Raw genomic sequence first — 23,513 nt, forward strand, 5'->3', positions numbered from 1 at the left:
GAGAAAATTTAAAACAAGTTCAGGAGAGACATGCACACTGGCATTGAGAATATAGCCAACTATTGAGATGTAACACTGAATATTAAAATAAATTTATGAATACTACCAATTAAATTTTATTTATTAAGCACCAAAGTGTAAGCATTGTGTTTGGAGCTCTAAAGAAAACAGATCTCAGTCAGATCTGTCCTGACCCTTGAAGAGTTGTAATCCAGAAGGAGAGATGAGACAAATGACAAATCTCTGAGACAGTAGGGGGAAGCCACTGGAAGAGTGAAACAGATAATGGCAACAAAAGCATGCTCCACTCCTTGAACTCCCTCTTCCCCCACATCTATTTCACCCCCAGAAAGAAAATGGGCAAGACAGGAGGTAATTGAAACAATTAGAAGGTTAATGCAGTTGTTTAGGAATAAAAAGTTGAAGGGTTGAATTAACAGAGGGTTGGGGGGAGAAGAAATGGATGGGGGAAAAAAAGATGTTAAAGGATGAATGAATAGAATTTAGGGACTTGGATGTAGAGCTTTGGAGAGAAGAGTTATACATAAACATAGATCTATACATAGAATATTAGAGCTGGGGGGGTACTTTAATTCCAGATTAGAAAAATGAAATAAAGGCAGCACTAACAGAAACAGAAAAATCAAGAGGGATTTGCTGCAGGAAGGTGGGACAGAGGGTGACATCTGAGTTTCCTTTTCCAACTATCTGTAAGGCTAAAGGGACCGATGGATATGTAGGTGGAAATATCGCCTAGGAGGTTGGAAACTGGTCTTATGAAATGATTTCTGAATCAGGAGATCCATGGAAAGCGTCCATGAGATTCTGTGAACCCCCTGAAACCCTATACAAAGAAATGATACTAATTTGTTTAATATTAAGGGTTAATTTGATATCATCTTTACTCCTATGTGCTTTTGTAGGTTAGTTTAATATAAAAGACTCTTGGTTATAAAGGAAGTTTCTAGACATAAAGGACAGTAAATCATTAAGTTAAGAGGGAAAACATTTTCTTGTGAGAATTTTTCGATGAGTACTAAAGTTGAGGAATGATTTAACTGTTTCGAGAGTGAATAAATCAAAATGAAATACACCCATCTGCAGCTAAGAGAAAGCAAGAATCAAAGGGTTGAATTTAGCACCAAATATACTTTCAGTGGAATGAGGGGGAGTGTATACTACAATCAGTTGGCTAAAAGTCAACGTGAAATATGTGAAATATCACCCTTATTATAATGTTCACAATAAAAAAAAGCCATAAAACAGACAGTATAAATTAGAGGGAATTTATTTATACTGTCCTCAAATGAGCATATGGTCATTTTCTTGAAAATAAAGAGTAAATTCCAAAGTTAAAGGTCTGAGACCTAGTCAATAAATCAAATCTATTTAAAATGTCCTTAACTGGCAATGATATGCCACATATTTGGGTTTTAGTTCAAGCATAATTTTTATCCTGGGGACTTCCCTGGTGGCACAGTGGTTAAGAATCCGCCTGCCAGTGCAGGGGACACGGGTTGGAGTCGTGGTCTGGGAAGATCCCACATGCTGCGAAGCAACTAAGCCCATGCACCACAGCTACAGAAGCCCGCGTGCCTAGAGCCCGTGCTCCGCAACAAGAGAAGCCACCGCAATGAAAAGCCCGCACACGGCAACGAAGAGTAGCCCCGCTCGCTGCAACTAGAGAAAGCCTGCAGGCAGCAACGAAGACCCAATGCAGCCAAAAATTAATTAATTAATTATTTTTAATAAGACTTTTTATTCTGCCAATGGGGTTGAGATTAGGCGAGAGAAAAGATATTATATACCGTTTATTTAAGCAGTAAATTTTTAAAAGAATGATGGTTCCTTGTACCAAAACATATTCCTCCAGTAATATCAGCCTTATAATTAGGCATAGTAGGTGAATGTTTTGTGGTATAATTTAAAAGTTTCCACAAATCAAAAATATCTCCATTGCCTGAGATTCTGCTGATATATTCATTTGGGTCAGGATATAATCCGACTCTCATGGTGATTTCAGGTTGGTAGAACAGGAGTCAGAGGTAAAGACAGGTAGACAGATGTTTCCATGGAGAATGAAAACGACAGGGCAAGGAACGGGCAGCAGCAGCATGTGCTATGTTGGAGAGCCCTGAGCAGCCCCAAAGAGGCTGAGAACTTGGCCTTGCTAGGAAAGGGAGGGGAAGGCACCAGCATGAAAGGTGCAGAGGGGAGAAGGGGAAGCAGGCTGAAGAGTAACCAGGATAAATATAACTTGCCCACAACGTCTCCCAGGCTGGCCTGGATGCCACTATGCAGTTGAGCAATTACATTTTCATTTTCAACCTACCTGGTTATGATTTTGCAGAGAGCAAATTAGTTCTTTTCAGTCTATTTCTACTGTGAATTTTGATGTTCTCTGTGTATCTGCCAAATATGTGGTACCTGACAATCTCCCAACCATATCATTAGGATGAAAACTTTAAAGCAAAAAGACCAAGCAGCATAAAAGTTGTGCCTCTTGCAGCAGTGCTAGGTCATCATCTGCCTGTGCTTTGTTTCTGCCTAGACTTTCAGAAGCAAACACTATTTATGCAATGAGAGGACGCGGCTGTGGGAATGACACCATGGAGTTTTTCTTATTATGATCACTGTGTTAACTCTTTTATTTATACAAAAGGCTTAGAATTTGTTTTCTTCCGCTTAATGCCTTAGGAAATAAGACTTAGAAACTCTAAGGGCCACAGATGGCATTTGTTGGATTTGTATTTGTGTAAATAAAAATTTGATGAGAATGACACACATATTCAGTGGGCATTCTTTGGGTTGACTACATAGACCTGGACAAAATCCTAGAAAATGCTTTTCATTTTGTTAAATATTTTTTATTTTTGGTTGCGTTGGGTCTTCGTTGCTGCACGCAGGCTTTCTCTAGTTGCATCAAACAGGGGCTACTCTTCGTTGCGGTGCGCAGGCTTCTCATTGCGGTGGCTTCTCTTGTTGCGGAGCAAGGGCTCTAGGCGTGCCGGCTTCAGTAGTTGTGGCATGCAGGCTCAGTAGTTGTGGCTCGCGGGCTTAGTTACTCCGTGGCCTGTGAGATCTTCCTGGACCAGGGATCGAACCCGTGCTTAACCACTGCACCACCAGGGAAGTTCCAAAAATGCTTTTTAAGGAATTCTAAACCAATGTGTAAATAATGTGACAAAATAAATTTTGTATATTTTATCATATTATCGAAATGATCCAAAACCATAAAATAGTACTCTGATATGAGAAAGCTGATGATTCCACCTCTCCTGCTGCCCAAACCTTTCAGCCTCCTAGAGGCCAGTTAATGTAGTACAGCTGGCCGATGACAGCCAGGGCTCATTAGATTGCAGTTGGATGTGCTATCTTAGTATAATGTGTTTAGTCATGCTCTGCCTGTTTTGAGAGGTCCAGTATTAGTTTCTTGGCATATACAAACCTGGCCTGACAATTAGGAGACCTAGAAGCCTAAAAGACAAAGCTGTGCTCAATAATCAACTCTGCAAACAACAGCTGTGGCCACAAATAAAATAGCCTTTTATTTGTAAGTAGTGTGGAAAGGGCTTTCGGTCACCCATATCCTCAAACACAGCTAGCAATATTTAGCATCGTCTCCAAAGGAGAGATGCAGCTGTTTATGTATAGAAATGCATGTATCTGTATGTATGCATGTGTTCCACCATAGAATTAAGGTACTTCTATGAAAAATGGTCACCTCTTCACATATTTATGCATCTTCAGCACTACATGGGAGAACAGCTCCACCTGACTCGTCCAGTTGGGGTTCCCCTAGCCCTGTCCACTAAGTAGTCTTCTTTCAGGAGGGGCCACCTAAGGTGTATCCAAAAAACCCCAAGGCTCCAGAAACCCCATTTTGAAAACTGAAGCAGTGATTTTCACTATGGAGATGAAGAAAGATTTTGTTTTAGAAGATGTAGCTTTTAAACTAGGCCTGATTCAAAATAGTTGTATACCACATAGAGCATAGACTTCCGAACAGATGCTCCTTCCTGCCATTAGAAGGAAAGGGACGTGTGGTAGCCTTCAGACCTGACCTTCCACCTCTCTTTCCATCTGGTATATGTTTTACAGGCTACAAGAAATAAGGCATGGCCTTATAAGGCAAGGCTGTGACAGGGTGACCATGTGTAAGTCAACAACTGACAAACTTCTACCTAAAAAGTAAGAAATTCAATCATGAGAATGTTTAGGCTTTATATGAAACTTATCTGAACATTTATCACTTAAATATAGTCAGTGTATTTTTATATGTAGACAAAATATCTTGGTGGTTGAATTTTGCCTTGCTAGCCAGGAATCACTAGAGACCTAAATCTTCATCTATGAAAACTATTTGTGGAACAGATTTAATAATATTAGCCACCATTAAATAAGTACCTACTAGGTGCTAAATATATTTAGGCTCTAATCCTGACCTTATCAGCTCTATTACCTGAAGAGTAGATGCCTCATAGCTGAGTGACATAACTGGGATTTGAGTCCAAAACGTGACCTATAAGCTAAGGCTGTAGTTTAAAATGATGGAATCGGGGGCTTCCCTGGTGGCACAGTGGTTGAGAGTCCGCCTGCCAATGCAGGGGATGCGGGTTCGTGCCCCAGTTTGGGAAGATCCCACATGCCGCGGAGCGGCTGGGCCCGTGAGCCATGGCCGCTGAGCCTGCGCGTCCGGAGCCTGTGCTCCGCGGCAGGAGAGGCCACAACAGTGAGAGGCCCGCATACCGCAAAAAAAAAAAAAAAAAAAAAAAAAAATGATGGAATCAGTTACTTTAAAATTAACTATGTAAGTCATATATAACTCTCATGTGATAAATAAACATTTACCTAATCAAAAATTGGGTCTTGGGCTTCCCTGGTGGCGCAGTGGTTGAGAGTACGTCTGCTGATGCGGGGGTTCGTGCCCCGGTCCAGGAAGATCCCACATTGCCACGGAGCGGCTGGGCCCGTGAGCCTGCGCGTCCGGAGCCTGTGCTCCGCAACGGGAGAGGTCACAACAGTGAGAGGCCCGCGTACAGCAAAAAAAAAAAAAATTGGGTCTTTTACTTTGAGACAAATCACACAATTGAAAAACCACATGATATTTAGAAACCGATATCAATCAATGGGCTATCAATAATGTTAACTTCTATTAAATCTCAAATTATTTAATGAAGAGGTTAATAAAAAATGTCCTAAACTGGCAGTAATTACCAGGCATAATTCAATCTATGGCATTTCCTTATAACAAAGATTTCTAACCTTATAAACCTTATAACAAAGATTTGCTAAATATATTTGCTGAGAAATATCATAAAATAAACCACTTGAATCCATTCAAAACCCAAATAGAAACAGAAGTGCAAAAAGTAATAAATAAAAGGTCAGAAATCTAAATGTCAGGACTAAGAAAGGGTCAATATGAAAATAACACAGAAGCTGTATATAGGTATATAAGTTGTCAAAGGCATGTTGAAGGACTTAAAGGTCTATCCTTTTGGGGAGACTGTGAAAGGTAACCTACCTTCTCTCCCATTGACAGAAATTATCCACATCTCAGCCTAGGAAATAGTAGGATCATGTTACCTTTATAGGGATCATCAGAGTAAAATAATAATTATAATTTAATAATAACTATTATTATTATTACTTGGGGGTAGGAATTATGACCCAGTATACACACACACACACACATAAATCAACATTTTACAAAACATTACTTAAGCTTCCTGATATTTTCTGTTCTATCCTCACCTATTCTATTTCACTTTGTGTGTGTGTGTGTGTGTGTGTGTGTGTGGCCGCACCATGCGGCATGAGGGATCTTAGTTCCCTGACCAGGGATCCAACCCGTGCCTCCTGCAGTGGAAGCATGGAGTCTTAACCACTGGACCACCAGGGAAGTTCCCACCATTTCACTTTTTTTACGGCTGATTCTGACTGTCAGAATTTCTGACCCATCAAGGAGTTGGGACGCACAGTTTGAAAAATGCTGTTCTAGGGAGCTGTTCATAGGTAGCTGCCACCCTGATCTGGTGGGATCTGCTTACTAGGGGCTTGAATAACAGAGAGACAGGGATATACAGTACACTTACCGGTGGTTTATCTAAACAATAGCATGAGAATTCCCCAGCACTTTTAACTTATAAACCACCACTAGAGGAAGTGTTTAAAATTGGGCTTTTTGCACAGGGAACTCTACTCAGTACTCTGTAATGACCTATATGAGAAAAGAATCTAAAAGAGAGTGGATATATGTATATGTATAACTGATTCACTGTGCTGTACAGCGGAAAGTAACACAACATTGTAAAGCAACTATACTCCAATTAAAATTTTTTTAATAACATTTATTTATGGGCTTTTTTGCTATTGCTCCACCTCCATTTATAGCTACAGGTCCATTTCTCTTACCTCCTTTATAGCAAAGTTCTTCAAAAACTAACAACAAATGCTGTCTTTTTTTATGCCCTGAATTTTAATCAGCATCTGAAGAGTTTTTTTGAGAAGGCTGCTTTTTCTCTAAATTATCATAGCCTGGGTAGCACAGGTGCTAATGATCACAGTAGGAAAGTGTCTTAGTGTACATGACTCCTACAGAAACCATCAAAAAAATTGTTTTATATATATATATATATATATTTTTTTTTTTTTTTTTTGCGCGGTTCGCAGGCCTCTCACTGTTGTGGCCTCTCCTGCTGCAGAGCACAGGCTGCAGACGCGCAGGCCCAGCAGCCATGGCTCACGGGCCCAGCCACTCCGCGGCATGTGGGATCTTCCCGGACCGGGGCACGAACCCGTGTCCCCTGCATCGGCAGGAGGACTCTCAACCACTGCGCCACCAAGGAATCCCAATTGTTTTATATTTTACTAGAATTTGAGACGTATAACACTGGAGCAGGGACATATGTAATATATATATATATATATATATATATATATATATACACACACACACATAAAACATACATAATATATTACATAAAAGAAAAGTATAAATTAGTGCTAAGAGCAATGTGGCTAGCGATTACATAATCCCTATCATTCTTTTTTTTAATATGTTTCAGATGTACAGCATTATAATTCAACACCTATATACGCCAAAAAAATGATCACCAGCACAATTCTAGTTTCCATCCGTCTAAAATTTGGTTTTTTTAATTTCCTCACATCAGAGAAATTTCTTGTTGCTACCTTGACCATTTTAATACGGTATCCTATAGTGTGTCCTTATTTATCTTTTTCCTACATCCCTCTGGGGCGAGTGACCTTTACAGCTCTGGACCCACATGTTCTAACTGGTACTGGGCTGCTATTTAGAATACAGGTGTCAATTACCTACTTAACAAATTGTAGCTGTTTACTTCCAACAGTAAATACAACTTTGTTTCTCCCAGTTAAGAACTGTTTTTCCTGCTGACTAGGGTTCCAAACCCCTATGACGTTCCCTCTCCTTTGCAAATAACATTAAATTCACTTTCGAAGGGAATCTATGTTATGGCTCCTTGAGTGTTCTCAACTCTGCCTCTCATTAAAGACCGGACCCTTTCATTGAATAATACAACCAAATTGTATTAATTTCCTAGGGCTTCTGTAACAAACTACCACAAACTGGGTGACCAAAAACAACAGAAGTTTATTCTCTCCTAGTTCTGGAGGCTAGAAGTCTGAAATCAAGGTGTCTGAAGGCGCTAAAGAGGAATCCTTCCTTGCCTCTCCCTAGCTTTTGATGGCTGCTATCAGTTCTTGGAATTCATTGCCTTATAGCTGCACCACTCAATCTCCGCCTCTGTTGTCACATGGCCATCTTCCCTCTGTGTGTGTCTCTCTGGATTTCTTCTAAGGACACCAGCTATTGGATTGAGGGTCCACCCTAGTTGAATATGACCCCATCTTAACTAATTACATTTGCAAAGACTGTTTCCAAATAAGCTCGTATTCTGAGGTCCTGGGTATACATGAACTTTCAGGGGACACTATCAACCCGGTATGCTGACTTTTCCAAAGGACTAGATGTTTATCTCTATCAAACTTACCAGTCAGCAACATCTACAGACAGGGGCTAAATGGCAATTTCATAGGAAGGAATGTGCTAACTTCAAACAAACAATTGTAAGAATAGAGTTCTTCTACCTCTAACATTATATACTAGTTAATAATTCTGCCCCAAACTCTACAGTCCATGTTTTTTTAAATGCACTTAGATCATAAAAATATTGGCATTTCTATAGAACGCTATAACTTCCAAAACACTTTCACGTGCATTATGTAATTTCCTCATCACTACAGCCTAGTAATGTAAATGAACTTGTCATGATTAGCCGCAGTCTATACTTGGAGAAATTAAGGCTCCATGTCTTGACTCAGGTCGTGCAGTTAATTTTGTAATGCAGACCCAGGAGGAAGGTCACGTGACCTGACTCTTCACCCAGCATTCTTTCTACTGCCAGGTATGTGAAAGTGTTGAAAGTAGTGACTGGGAGAGCAAGGAAGTCTGGGTGAAGAGGTCTGGGTGGGAGTAGAGACCACTTCCCCATCATCTGTGAAGCTTTTTTCTAGCTAACTACATCCACGACCCTAGAATCTCTGAACAGTGCTGAAAATCCCCACAAGGCCTAACAACACACCCCTGCTTCCAAAACTGAGATCCACTGGTTAAAAATCTACAGAAGAGCCTCCTAAGCTGATTTTTTTTTAATTTAATTGTATGGATTTGTGTCTGAGGTCAGAGCTCTCAAACTTAAATGTGCATATGAATCACTTGGGAATCTTGTGAAAATAAGTTCTGATTCAGTGGGCCTTTTGGATGGAGCCTGAGATTCTGCATCTCCAGTAATCTCCAAGGTGATGCTGCTGATTCGTGGACCACATTTTGATTGATAAGCTCTGAAGTAGCCTTCATGATAGAACCCGGGAAGGACTCTATACAGATAACAGAATGAGTCTATGTGATTGTAGAAAAGTCCACATCCGACAGCTATAAACAGCAGGACCTCTCTGCCCAATTAAACACCTCCTTAATCCCTAATAAGAACAGATGTGCTTGAGCCCATTTAAATCATGGGTCTCCAATGGTTGCTGTCAAAACAAGCCAAACAGAAATCCATTCAAGGCCCTTGTTTGTGATGCTTGGCTTCAGGCCGTGAAGAACACCTGTCATCCATGCAACAGAAGCGTCCATGAGCTGCTGCTGCCCACTGGCCCAGGGACAGCACAGCAGCCTGCCCCCAGGAGCAGGTATCAGGTGAACCCCGCAAGTTCTCTGCAGTCACAGCTGGATTTGGCTCCCATCTAACCTTCCCCTTGGAAGAGCCGCTTCATTTCAGCATGACCCTCGTAAGTCTTCTGTTTTCTGGCATTCCATAATGTCGTCTTAATGATGTTGACCCCAAAACTACTTTCTAGAAGACGTTTGCTGCAGAGATTCATTAAAAGGAAAAATAATGATGGCATTACAGCTTTTGTTGTTTTCTTTCTTTGAAGCTGCTGTGACAGTCTTTAGATATGGGGCTAATGGTGGAAATAAATCCTTGCAGTTCCCTGTTAATGGTGATTGATGAGGCCGACTAGGTGTCCAAGGAACACAGCCAGTTTTTAATGGCACGTTAATTCTGTAAATGTAGAAGACTTCCTTGCAGAAATTGGAAGTTGGAGTGGGTGAGAAATAATTCAACAAATGAGCATACTTCTTTTTTTTTCTAATAAAGTGAATGGTTTTTTATAAATTTATTTATTTTATTTTTGGCTGCATTGGGTCTTTGTTGCTGTACGTGGGCTTTCTCTAGTTGCGGCGAGCGGGGGCTACTCTTCATTGTGGTGGAAGGGCTTCTCATTGCGGTGGCGTCTCTTGTTGCGGAGCATGGGCTCTAGGCACGCGGGCTCAGTAGTTGTGGCACGTGGGCTCAGTAGTTGTGGCTCACGGGCTCTAGAGCACAGGCTCGGTAGTTGTGGCGCACGGGCTTAGTTGCTCCGCGGCATGTGGGATCTTCCCGGACCAGGGCTCGAACCTGTGTGCCCTGCATTGGCAGGTGGATTCTTAACCACTGAGCCACCAGGAAAGCCCCCGTAAATGGGTTCTTAAACTAGTTTTTGTCCTGTGTGATTTCAGAATGTACACTTAGGGTAAAATTTTATAAAAGAAAATAGTTCTGGCAAATAATATAGTGTGTGTCTCATAATGTTTTCATGTACCAAGAAACTGGTGTTTAAGAGAAAATTTTGTCTGTTTCTATTTCAAAACCTAAAGTTCTGGGCTTCCCTGGTGGCGCAGTGGTTGGGAGTCCGCCTGCCAATGCAGGGGACACGGGTTCGTGCCCCGGTCCGGGAGGATCCCACATGCCGCAGAGTGGCTGGGCCCGTGAGCCGTGGCCGCTGAGCCTGCGTGTCCGGAGCCTGTGCTCCGCAACGGGAGAGGCCACACAGTGAGAGGCCCGCGTACCAAAAAAAAAAAAAACAAAACAGAACAAAAAAAAAAACCTAAAGTTCTTATTGGAATTCTTTAATACGAGGAAATATCATTTTCAAAGACAAATTATGATTTATTAAAGTCAAGGATCACTCAGAGTTTCTACCTGTGTAAGATAATAATGGAGATCTGTCAAGGCTACTCAGTCTCCCTGATAAACTTAGTCATAAACATGGCAGAGTCCTAGAGTTCCCAACTGCACAGCAAGTAAGGTTGAAATTCCAGCTTATAGAGTGGTCCCTCGGCATCTGCGGGGGATTGGTTCCAGGACACCCACGGATACCAAAATCCATGAATGCGCCAGTCCCTTATATAAAATGGTGTAGTACAGCCGCCCCTCCCTATCTGGGGATGCAGGACCCGTGGATACAGAGGGCCGACTGTGAATATTTTTATAATCTCTTCCCTTCTTGCCCTTTCCTACTGTCCTTGCAATGGAAACTTCTCTTCTTGTCTTCATTTGCACCCCTACCCCTATCTGTCCCACACATCCTAGTTTGTGCTCTTCTAAATGCACATCTGAACATGTCATTCCCTTGCTTAAAATGTCTATGGCTTCTCCTCCTGACAGCAGTGTCCTCAAGCTTTAGCGAGCATCAGAATGACCTAGAGGGCTTGTGAAAACACAGGTAGCTGGGCCTCTCTCCAGAGCTTCTGATTCGATATATATGGAATGAGGCCTGCGAATTTGCATTTCTCACAAGTTACTACATAATGTTGATGCTTCTGGTCCAGGGACCACACTTTGAGGAAAACCCACCAAACTGTCCATTAATGCATCCAACAGCCTTCAGGATTGGTCCATTGCCTCACTTCCCAGAAGCGCCCCACCCCCGCTCAGCTCTGTTCCTCCGCCTGCATCAGTCACACCAGACTCCTTGGGTCCCAGAAACCAGGACTGTCGCAAGCTTGTGAAAGCTGTTTACTGCACAGATGACAGAGGCATCGTTCACATTCTAATCTCTTTATTGGTGCCCTCTGGAGCAGACCAGTGCACAGCCTGTACCCTTATATGCAGCAGCCCTGAACTCACCAGGGACTCCTATGGAGGACCCCAGTCGAACAAAATTACTTGGAACTTTCTGAGCAAACCACATAGTCTGGGCTTTGAAGCTTCACTTATCCTGAGAGGTCAGCCTATCGTGCCCATTAACCCCTTTTCTGTGTGGAAACTTCTATCCATCCTTTAAGGCCTCCCTCACAAAAAGACGATTTATGATTAGAATTGTCCTGAGAGCAAGGAAACATTTTTCCAATAGGAAAAAGAAGGATGATAGAGCTGTAAATACTCCACTGTTCAAAATACCCTGTGTTCAAAATCTGTTTTTTCTCCCTCAGGTTTTCATGAATTATCTTTTCAAAGAACTAGAAAATTGAAGGAGAATAAGAAGGAGAAGAGAGAGGGAAGCTTCTTTTCATTTTCTTATTTTGTTTTAGGTCTTCACACATGTAAGATATTTGTTTATATAGGCACGGTATTTTAACAAATTATACTTGTAAATAAATATTAAATGCAACACTTGTAAGTTTACGCTTTTATGAAGTTTTTTGGTGACTTTCCTCTGATGCTTTACTTTTGGTTACATGGAACAGTGATTGTGTGTGTGTGTGTCTTTTTCATATTCTTTTTTATTGAAGTATAGTTGTATGTATGTACTTTTTAATAGTTAACCTACACTATTAATTCTTCTCAGTGGCTTAACATTTATTGCACAAACCTGAATCCACCCATATCTATACAAGGAACTATCACTTTATTCACTGGTTGGATTAACTGAGGCGCCAAGTCATACTCAGCAAAAAGAAAAGTGATATAAAATGAATACAACACTTTTTTTAAGAAAATGTACCCTTCTGTGAAGGTGAAGCTGAAAGTTACTATGCAGTCAAAAGCAGGCTTCTCAAAGAATAAGGTAAAAAAATTTTTTTAAAAGCAATCTGCTCAACATAATGAAAAAAACCAGAAAGGATTAATAAAATGACAGAGCTTAAACTAGGAAATGATTATTTTGCTGAAGTTGTAAAGTTGGTCTGTTATCACAAAATGGGATATTTGTAATATGAATTTCTGTCGTTAAAAAAGTCTATTGTTGGTTAAAGCTTTTTGGCCGACTTTGGACCATGTGGAAGCAAGAGAAAATGACTAGCAACCTATCTTATTATTCTTGGGTAATTAGAAAATACTTGGTTTCTTCAAGGTCTATTCTCCTTTCCTCCAGTCCCTTTTTATGGTTATTCATTTATTTAAAACAGATTTGCAAAGTGTCTGCTCTGTTTCTACCTATAGAAAATAGGTAGTCATTCCCTTCCACAATTCAAAAATCCTGTTTGAGAAACAAAACTATCTTCTGTGAAACTGTCAAATGATTAGTTAAGAAGGTTGTAAGGTTTTATGGGTGTAACAGATCAAAACTCTGGCCAACTGAAGCTAATACAGGGTGGGGGAGAGAGCTTATTGGAAGGAACTGTTCCAAGGCAGAAATTGAGGGGCTTTGTCTGTCGCTCCTTCTTCTGGGACACTGCTATTAATGTGACTCCATCCAAGCAACTCCTAATCTCCAAGCCTCTCAGTTCAAACTTCAGATTTGCAAGAGGAAGAGAAGCCAATGGGGCCAGCCTGGAGCAAGGATTGCCCCCTGGATCAACATTCCAAGGAGGTAAGGTTGCCAGATCAAATACAGAATGCCTAGTGAATTTCTTATAAACAGCAAATACTTTGTTGTCGCATACAAAAATCTGATTCAGACTTAACTGGGCATCCTGTATCTTTATTTCCTAAATCTGGCAACCTTGCAAGGAGGCAGCTCTGTGAGCGCAGGCAAGGCTGCAAAGGGAGACCACGTGAGTAAATGCAAGAAGTGTGCGCGACCCCTTCCGTGCATTTGGTAACCCAAGAAATAGAGGCTTCAGGCATTCAGAGGAGAGACGCCAGTGTCATCTGGAGTGCAAGGGAGGGCTTCCTGGAGAAGTGGCAGGATTGGGGCAGATAGAGGACAATGGGGGAGGCAGTGCCTGATGGGATGAAAAGGAATGACATGCCCAGGAAGCAGTGAGGGTCCCAGCCTGGCTGGAAGGGGGAATTCAAGCCAGGTCAACCACCAGGCATGAGTAAAAAGGAATGGAAAGATGAAACCAGCTGAAAAACACATGAAAGCATAACGGTCTTTACAAGGGTCTCAAAATGTGAATCACTTACTGATTCCCCACCCACACTGAGGATGAGTCCCACTGGCACATAATTAACAAACCCCTTATGTGGTTTTCGAGAGTAATATTTGTTGACCTTCATTTTCCACTTGCTCACCTTCCCTGAGTTCACTCAGCTCAGGTAAGTGGAAGAGGCGGCATCTTAGGAGGTTGGCAGCTGTTAAGAAAAGTCCAACTTAGGGAATTCTTCTTGATTCATTTTGTACCAAGTAATAAAACTGTCTTTCCTTATGGCCCTCCAACTTATGCCATGCACATGAATACACTCTCTCTGTAGGATGTCAAAAGGACCACCATCTAGGCATTGGAGTCACACAAAGAATGAGGAACTTCTTACAGCTCAACAGGAATAGATGTATGATTTGGGAAGTTCTCGAATAATTATAACAATTAACATTTGGGGGGAATTCCCTGGCAGTCCAGTGGTTAAGACACTACGCACCCACTGCAGGGGGCACGGGTTCGAGCCCTTGTAGGGGAACTAAGATCCCGCATGCCATGTGGCGTGGCCAAATAGATAAATGAATAAATAAGTTTAAATAATTAACATTTTTTAGCACTCTACAGCTTGCAAAGTGCTATCGTGTATTTTATCTTATTTGTTCTCGTATTAGAATTCTTCAGAGAAGTAGAACCAATAGAATATATATATATACACTCAGATTTTTCCATAACATCGTACAGAAAATCCGAACAAACTTTTTGGCCAACCCTATATATGTAAATGCATATATAGGGGTGTGTGTATTTATACACAGATATAGACAGACAGATAGACATCAAGGAGCTGGCCTCACACAACTGTGAGGACTGGCAAGTCTGAAATCCACAGGGCAAGACAGCAGGCTGAAAATTCAAGTTAAGAGTTGATGTTTCAATCTTGAGCTCAAAATCCACACAGCAGGACTTCCCTGGTGGCGCAGTAGTTAAGAATCCGACTGCCAATGCAGGGGACACGGATTCAATCCCTGAATCCGTGGATCCCACTTGCTGTGGAGCAACTAAGCCCACGCGCCATAATAACTGAGCCTGCGCTCTAGAGCCCACGAGCCACAACTACTCAGCTCGCGCACCTAGAGCCTGTGCTCTGCAACAAGAGAAGCCACCGCGATGAGAAGCCCGCACACCGCAACAGAGAGTAGCCCCCGCTCGCTGCAACTAGAGAAAACCTGCGCGCAGCAACGAAGACCCAATGCAGCCAAAAAAATAAATTAATTAATTAAAATTTTAAAAATAAATAAATAAAAGCAATGGCTTTTAAAAAAAAACCCAAATCTTAAAAAAAAAAATAAAAAATTCCACAGAGCAGGCCAGGCAGACTGGAAACTCAGGCAAGGTTTCTGTGTGACAGTCTCGAGGCAGAATTGCTGCTTCTTTGGAAAACTTGTCGTCATCTTAAGACCTTCAACTGATTGGACGAGGCCCACCCACGTGATGGAGGATAATCTGCTTTACTCAAAGTCTACTGATTTAAACATTAATCACACCTAAAAAATACCTTCACAAGTTCCAGACTGCTGTTGCATGCAACAACTGGGCACCACAGCCTAGCCAAGTTGGCACATAAAATTAGCCAGCACAGTCCTCAAAACAATGCTCTGTAGGTAAGCAAAACAAGTCTTTATTTTCCACATTTTCTGTATGGGAATAATAAGCCCTAGAAAAAAGCTAGTTGTGGTGCCCAAGTCCTCAAAACTAACAGAATAATCAGAAGCAGGATTCAAACTCAGACTTGTCAACTCTAAGTCCCTTACTATTGCCTCCCCTCCACCCACCAGGTGCAGTAGAATCCCTGAATCTTTTGTTTCTTTATCTATAAAGTAAGACATGGCATACTTCAAGATTTCGTCTAACTTGATTGTTCTATGATTTTTTTTTTTTTTACATTCTAGGTATCAAGTTAAATGAAATCCTGTTCAAAGGATATACCCACTAATTCTCTTTCTTGTGTCCTTCCCCCAAAATCTGTTATTCACACACTAAAGGGAAGAGTCTGAACATTGATGGTGTGCATTCTTGGAGTTAGGCTGAGCAGTCTAAAGAAAAGAGCCATAGTTCCTGCCCTTCAGGGGCCAATAGAGGCAGTAATGTCTGTGTTTCACCAAGCTTGGCCCATCTTCATTTTTACTCTCTGGCTCCTGAAGACTTTGTAAGAACAAATTACCTACAAAGAGGTTGTCTAATCACTGGAGTGGGCGTAAGATTAAAGGTGTCTCTATCTCACTGTTGCTCCTTTCTTTGCAGAGTTACTATGAATGAGATTAAAGTTCCCTTCACCAGCCTTCTACCTAATGACTTGCTTCCCCAAATCTAATCTTTTAAAATAAGAAATGTATCATGGATAGTGAAACGCAGCTTATTTCAGGAGATACCAAGAAAATATTCCAACAGTATCTTTATTCATAAGACAGCCAAAAACTCTCCTCTCAAAAAATTGGTTTCAGATCTGAGAATAAAAACCAAAAGAAAAATTCGATAGTATGCAGAACTGGATTGCTTCTCACATCCCACCCCATCCCAAATGAAAAGCATCATACAGGCTTCCAGCTGACATCAGCTTGTGTGTCGATGACTAAGTCTTTTGAAACCCCTCATTCAGCAGTCCACGGATGGGGGGTGGGGGATTGAATTTCTGGGCTCCTGTTATCCATGGGTCGAAAATAATTAAAAATCAACTGACCCTTTCAGTGATGCTCATTCTTTGCATGAGTCATGTGGTGCTAGCCCATAAGGGATTCATGCTTGTATATGCAAATCATCAGAGAACTTCAGCACAGAATCTCATTCGTCCTGGGAGGGCAAGGGGATATTTGTGAGAAGAAAGGACTGATCGTCAACCAAGGGCCCCCAGCCTTAGAGGAGAGCATCATGGTTTCAAGGAATATGAGATATTAGGACTGCAAACAGTCCTAGATTATTCTTCCTTTGGTGCAAATCACAGGATTTATTTTCTGGTTTGCTGAGTCCAGTAGTCTTCTGGGAAACAGCTAGAAATAGAAGATAGGTAGATGAAAGTCATGATATTTTTACCTACTTCTCACTTCTTCCCTCAACAAATGGTTTGGTCTTTGGCTTACAGGCTCAGAACTGTCATTGTGCTCTGTCCTTTTCCTGAAAATAGAAGAAGTTTCATGTTTCTAATAATGCTCATCACAGACCTTCTTCCTGCCGACTTAAATAAGTTGATTCTCTCCTGAAAATTCTTATAATCACGTTTCCCCATGTTGTTTCCTATTGCTGACCAGGTTTTGTTTTTTTTTAATGTACTATATTCCACTAAGAAGATAACACAGGAGTGCTATATAGTTAAGAGCTTATAACTCACTCAGTTTCACCTCTCAGCACATACTTGTCAAAGAAGGAAGGAGAGTTTGGGGGAGATGAGAGAGAAAAAGTATCTGCACTGACCTCAGTGCAAGGCACCCAAGTTCCCATGTGTTTTGGGGGAGTACTGAGGGTTGGTGAATACAAAACAGATTATCACTCAGGAGGCCCAAGCTTGAAAACTTTCTGCATATTTTAAGACTCAAGGCAGGTCAGATTCACCCGAAGCAACCTCAGTCTACCTCTTTCTTTTTTAATTGTGATATAATTGACATACAACATTGATTTAATTTTAGGTGTACAGCATAATGATTTGATATCTGTCTATATTATGAAATGATTACCACAATGAGTTTAGTTAACATCCATCACTTCACATAGTAACAAAATGTTTTTCCTGTGATGCGACTTTTAAGATCTACTCTCTTCTACTCTATTAACCCATTGCTGTACATCCCCGGGACTCAATTTATTTTATTGTTGGAAGTTCATACCCTTTGACCAACCTCACCCATTCCGCCCACACACCCAGCCAACCTCAGTCCAGTTCTTAAATATTGGCAAACTAGATGGTTCAGTCCTAAGGCAGATAAGCTACAGTTATCTGGGTTTGGCATGCAAACCACTGGCGAGGGGAAACAATGTGCTTGAAAGTCTTTAAACTATGAACACGAAATAGGTCTCCAGTTGTATTTAAATGGGGGAGAAGCGGTTTGTGTTCATTATTCCCTCCCAACGCTGACCAAAGGCTTTTTCCAGACGCAACTCCAGCACGTATAGTACTTTCCATTTTACAGATGCTTCATGTGCTTGACCTAGTCTGGTCCTTAACAAGCCTCTCAGGCAGGTGAGGCAACTGGAAGGCACCTCATTTTGCAGATGAGGGCACTGATGTTTGCAGAGGAACCTGGCTTGTCCGCGTGGCCACGGAGGTAGGGCCATGGGTTTTATTTATTTTTTAACATCTTTATTGGAGTATAATTGCTTTACAATGGTAGGTTAGTTTCTGCTGTATAACAAAGTGAATCAGCTATACGTATACATATATCCCCATATCTCCTCCCTCATGCGTCTCCCTCCTACCCTCCCTATCCCACCCCTCTAGGTGGTCACAAAGCACCGAGCTGATCTCCCTGTGCTGTGGCTGCTTCCCATTAGCTATCTATTTTACATTTGGTAGTATATATAAGTCCATGCCACTCTCTCACTTCGTCCCAGCATACCCTTCCCTCTCCCCATGTCCTCAAGTCCATTCTCTATGTCTGCGTCTTTATTCCTGTCCTGCCCCTAGTTCTTCAGAACCATTTTTTTTTAGATTCCAAATATATGTGTTAGCATATGGTATTTGTCTTTCTCTTTCTGACTTAGTTCACTCTGTATGACAGACTCTATGTCCACCCACCTCACTACAAATAACTCAATTTTGTTTCTTTTTATGGCTGAGTAATATTCCATTGTATTTATGTGCCACATCTTCTTTATCCATTAATCTGTTGGTAGACACTTAGACTGCTTCCATGTCCTGGCTATTGTAAATAGAGCTGCAATGAACATTGTGGTACATGACTCTTTTTGAATTATGATTTTCTCAGGGTATATGCCCAGTAGTGGGATTGCTGGGTCATATGGTAGTTCTATTTTTAGTTTTTTAAGAAACCTCCAAACTGTTCTCCATAGTGGCTGTACCAATTTACATTCCCACCAACAGTGCAAAAAGCTTCCCTTTTCTCCACACCCTCTCCAGCATTTATTGTTTGTAGATTTTTTGATGACGGCCATTCTGACCAGTGTGAGGTGATACCTCGTTGTAGTTTTGATTTGCATTTCTCTAATGGTTAGTGATGTTGAGCATCCTTTCATGTGTTTGTTGGCAATCTGTATATCTTCTTTGGAGAAATGTCTATTTAGGTCATCTGCCCATTTTTGCATTGGGTTGTTTATTTTTTGGAAATTGAGCTGCATGAGCTGCTTGTAAATTTGGGGGATTAAATATTTTCTCCCATTCTGAGGGTTCTCTTTTCGTCTTGTTTGTGTTTTCCTTTGCTGTGCAAAAGCTTTTAAGTTTCATTAGGTCCCATTGGTTTATTTTTGTTTTTATTTCCATTTCTCTAGGAGGTGGGTCAAAAAGGATCTTGCTGTGATTTATGTCATAGAGTGTTCTGCCTACGTTTTCAGTTTATTGGTTTATTTTTGTTTTGAGGTGCAGGTCCTGTCCCTATTCTTTTGTCTCTGTTTTTTCTTTTTTCTTTTACCCTGCCCAGGTATGTGGGGAGTTTCTTGCCTTTTGGGAGGTCTGAGGTCTTCTGCCAGCATTCAGTAGCTGTTCTGTAGGAGTTGTTCCACGTGTAGATGTATTTCTGATGTATTTGTGGGGAGGAAGGTGATCTCCACGTCTTACTCCTCCGCCATCTTGAAGGTCTCATCAGGCCATGAAACAATTCCTTGTCCTGTGTTCTTTCCACCACAAAACACCCACTATCTTCAAAAGATATAAAATCAACAAGTTGGTAAATAGGGGCAAATTTCCACCTGCCTTACTTCTCTCACAAACAGAAATCGATGCAACCAACTTTTGGGACCCAGTAACGCCAGTGCCAGGAGCCCTGTTCTTACCTCTGTGTAATCCTCTGAAAGTCTGTGTCTAAGTGAAGAATTAAATCATTATCCAGGCAATGCAAAAGGGAAGAAAAGTGTTATCCAGAAAGAATGTCTATTTCCAGTAACTAAATGCTTGGAACATACAGAGTATGATGTTTTACAAAACCTTCACATTTGAATCTTTTATTTCTTAAGCAACAAAATTATATGTTGGCAATCCAACCAAAACGATGGGCTCAACTGTGACTTGTCCTTGGTTTGGTTTGCAGACGTGAATGGAATTAGCGCAATGTTTTAGTTGAGAAAGAGACTCGCCACATGTTAGAGGTGAAAGGAATCTTGGAAATGATGTAATCCAAATTCCAAGGGGGTTGACGGATATCACCCAGGTAATTGTTTGGAATTTCCATTTCATTTGCGATATACGAACATAAGTCTATTTGCTGGAGCCGAAAGAGCCAGCTCTGGAGGCTGGTTATTAGAGGTGACAGGATTAAAAACCTAACTTGTGCATCGTTATAATAAATGAAGCAGTACGTAAATGCCATAAGGGTTTGCTGTACCAAAGTAAATATCCATGTTTAGAGGTGTTTCCTGTAGCTTAGAGCAAAATTTCACATTTGTTCTATTTATTGTGTTAAAAAAAAAGAAAACTCTACCATAAAACAATAACCTTGCATTTGGCTTATTGCATCACACATCATCCTTGGTATATATTGAATAATTTGTCTAAGGTGCTGCCTTTCTTGGAGAATTCCAAGTTTCACAAGATATTTAAAATAAACCATTCCTTTACATTGATAGCAAATGGGTTTTGACAGATTGAACATGAGACAGAGAATAATGCACTGCAATACCTTATAGTTTAACATGAATGTGGGGTTGCTAAGGGCTTGAGTGATTGGATATTTTTTCTTGAGTAATTCCTTTTCTTCAAGAATGTCCTTCAAATCATGCTGTGCCCGTGCTAAATTTTCAGGTGTTAAAAGTAGCCATATTCATTAAGTTGCCATCAACCAGACCATAGACTAAGTCAGAACTATACAATGTTCATTATTTCCCAAAGTTACATACGAAAGTAAAATGACCTACAATCTCGGTCAGATTGTGGAGTCATGGAAAACCTGAAGGTCCACCTTGGATCGTCCACTTTGTTCTTTGTCTAAAAGGTTGGAAGATAGTAGAATGGTTTCATTCGTATTTCTGCTTTTCTCTTGCTCTTGCCCTAAATAAAATGCATCCAAAACAGGCAGGTGAACAGATAAGAAGATATGGAAAATCTAGAATATAGATTATCAGCACAAGAATGCTGGCAGCAATCCCAGTACTTAAAATGCCCAAAGGTATATCAGGAACAGTGTGACCGTCTAGAAAATACAGAGGAACCTAGTTCCTTATGGTAAGAACATAAGAGTAAACGGAATCTGACCAATGCTTCCTAAAAATATTTAAGTGACAGAATATTGTAAATGTCCCCCTTCCATTGGCCCCCGAGGGTAAAGCTTTGAGGTGAGCATTCCCAACGTGTCCTTAATAAACCCTCTGAATCCATTATCCATGGGTTTATCTAAAACTTCTTGAGGGAATTTCTAACTTTAGCCTTCACAGTCTCTGGAGTAGATGAAGAGAACCTTTATTCTACTGTCATTCATTGATCCACATTTTTAAAGGAACGCCTGAAGTATACTCAGGTAAAAAGTACTTAGTTTTGCTTAAGAAAAAATTATAAAACACTAGTAATTCAGTACTGTTCTTTTTTTTTTTTTTAATTTATTTATTTATTTTTGGCTGTGTTGGGTCTTCGTTTCTGTGCGAGGGCCTTCCCCAGCCGTGGCAAGCAGGGGCCACTCTTCATCGCGGTGCGCGGTCCTCTCACTATCGCGGCCTCTCTTGTTGCAGAGCACAGGCCCCAGACACGCAGGCTCAGCAGTTGTGGCTCACGGGCCCAGCTGCTCCGCGGCATGTGGGATCCTCACAGACCAGGGCTCGAACCCGTGTCCCCTGCATTAGCAGGCAGACCCTCAACCACTGCGCCACCAGGGAAGCCCCTCAGTACCGTTCTTTAAGTTAAGAAAACTTAAATCTTTACTTCATTTCTGCAGTGCATTCTGGAACAAACTATGGTTTTCACTCTAAAGTGATTTAAGAGGAAAGATGGGAGCTGGAAGAAACAGGAAGAAAAAACAATGAAAGGTATAAATGAGGCATAAGAGGAGAAAAGAGCAAGGGTAAAGAGAATAACCCAGAAGTAGAGAAACTTAGAAGGATAAAGAGGAGAGAAGTTCAGAAGTCCTGATGTCAGTTATAGATAATTTTTTTCACAGTCTCATGTTTACTGGGATGTGTGGCCTCAGGATGTTTAACCATTGTCTACTGAATGCTGAATTTCTAACTTAAACAGTGTCAGGATACTTTTCTCAGAGCTACAGATAATAACAGTGATACCTCTTGAGGTCATTGGCAAAGGTCAGATGAAACCAAGCCAGACCTAACCTAGGTAAGAGAGGTTTCCTACTTCACCAAGAATCATGTGTTCCAGACGCACAATCTGTACTAAACAAAGAAGTGCTTTATTCTGTTGCCCTCAAACCTTCATCTTCATGCTTTGCCTTATCAATCTAGAACACTGGGTTACAGTGAGGAAACCCCTGCTTAAGCTGTCTATACCCTGCATGGTTTTACAGATTTCCCACATACCTGTTCTTAGTCTTCGTCTTTCCAGACTGAAGTCCTGTTCATTTCAGCCTCTAACACTATGAGTAATTTTCATTTATTTAGTGATGTCTGTGTGCCGGGTAATCTTCACAACAGCCATGAAATAACTACGATCATTGTCTTCATTCAACAGATCTGTAAACTGAGACATAGAGAGGTTAAGTAACTTGCCCAAAGTCACACAGTAAGCGATAAAGCCAAGCTCAGAGGTCAGGATGACTGACTCCAAAATTCAGTCACTGATCCTCTTTTTACTTCTTATTGAGCGCTTCCTCTCTCCTTCCACATCTGATATGGTGCGGCCCTGCCTCTGCCCCACGGGGATCCCTGAACCGAGATCACCATGGACAATCTTCAAGTTCTTTGTTCTGAAACCTTTCTCAACTGAATGAAGTTAGCTCACAACCCTCCTCTCCCGCCAGAGGCTGGCCAGAGGCCACATAGCCCAGGGTGGGGGCTCCCTCACTTCAGTGCTTACCACACAAATCGCACGTGTTCTATGGAAACATTGTTGTACTGAGGCCATATTATCTCTCCACGCATAGGTCTGCATTCGCGTTTTTAGTTGTAGAATAAAACTTCTGGCAATCATGAATTTTTTCTAGCTAATATACCATGTATGGCATTCATGTAAGGAAACATAAACCAGGTGGTTAAGAGAGAAAAATTACAAATAACTAAGAGAGGAGAGATGACGATTCCCCGAAAACTCTTCCAAAGGCGCCTAAGAACAATGGGCGGGGGGGGGGGAGGTGGGGAGAATGGATTTTTTCAAATGGCTTAGACCCTAGAATTAAAAAGTATATTACATTAGGCTTCTTTTTATTATTGTTAATTTTTACTGAGAGTAGAGTTGCTTTACAATGTTGTGTTATCGTCTGCTGTACAGCAAAGTGAATCAGCTGTACGTATATGTATATCCTCTCTTTCTTGGATTTCCTTCTCATTTAAGTTACCACAGAGCATTGAGCAGAGTTCCTTGTGCTGTGTAGAACATTCTCATTAGTTATCTGTTTTATACACATTAGGCTTCTAAGTGAAATGAACTCATAAAAAGTGGATGTATTTGTATTAGTTGGAGAATTTGGGGTTGTAAAGTCACCTTCTTGGAATACCTTTGAGCAAGACATATCCTTTAAAGAATGGTGAACGCATATGTCTCCTAGCTGCCTAAGCAACTAAGAGGCCTTGCTGACCTGAC

The 23,513-nt window shown here is 41.1% G+C and overlaps 1 protein-coding gene across 3 annotated transcripts in view; it reads left to right on the forward strand.

Moving 5' to 3' along the window:
- Nucleotides 1–23,513, forward strand: part of KCNB2 (potassium voltage-gated channel subfamily B member 2) — a 398,959-nt gene that overhangs the window by 371,640 nt on the left and 3,806 nt on the right. The gene's annotated exons all lie outside the window — the stretch shown is intronic.

This window comes from Globicephala melas, chromosome 17 (assembly GCF_963455315.2).
Source record: "Globicephala melas chromosome 17, mGloMel1.2, whole genome shotgun sequence".
NCBI lineage: Eukaryota > Metazoa > Chordata > Mammalia > Artiodactyla > Delphinidae > Globicephala > Globicephala melas.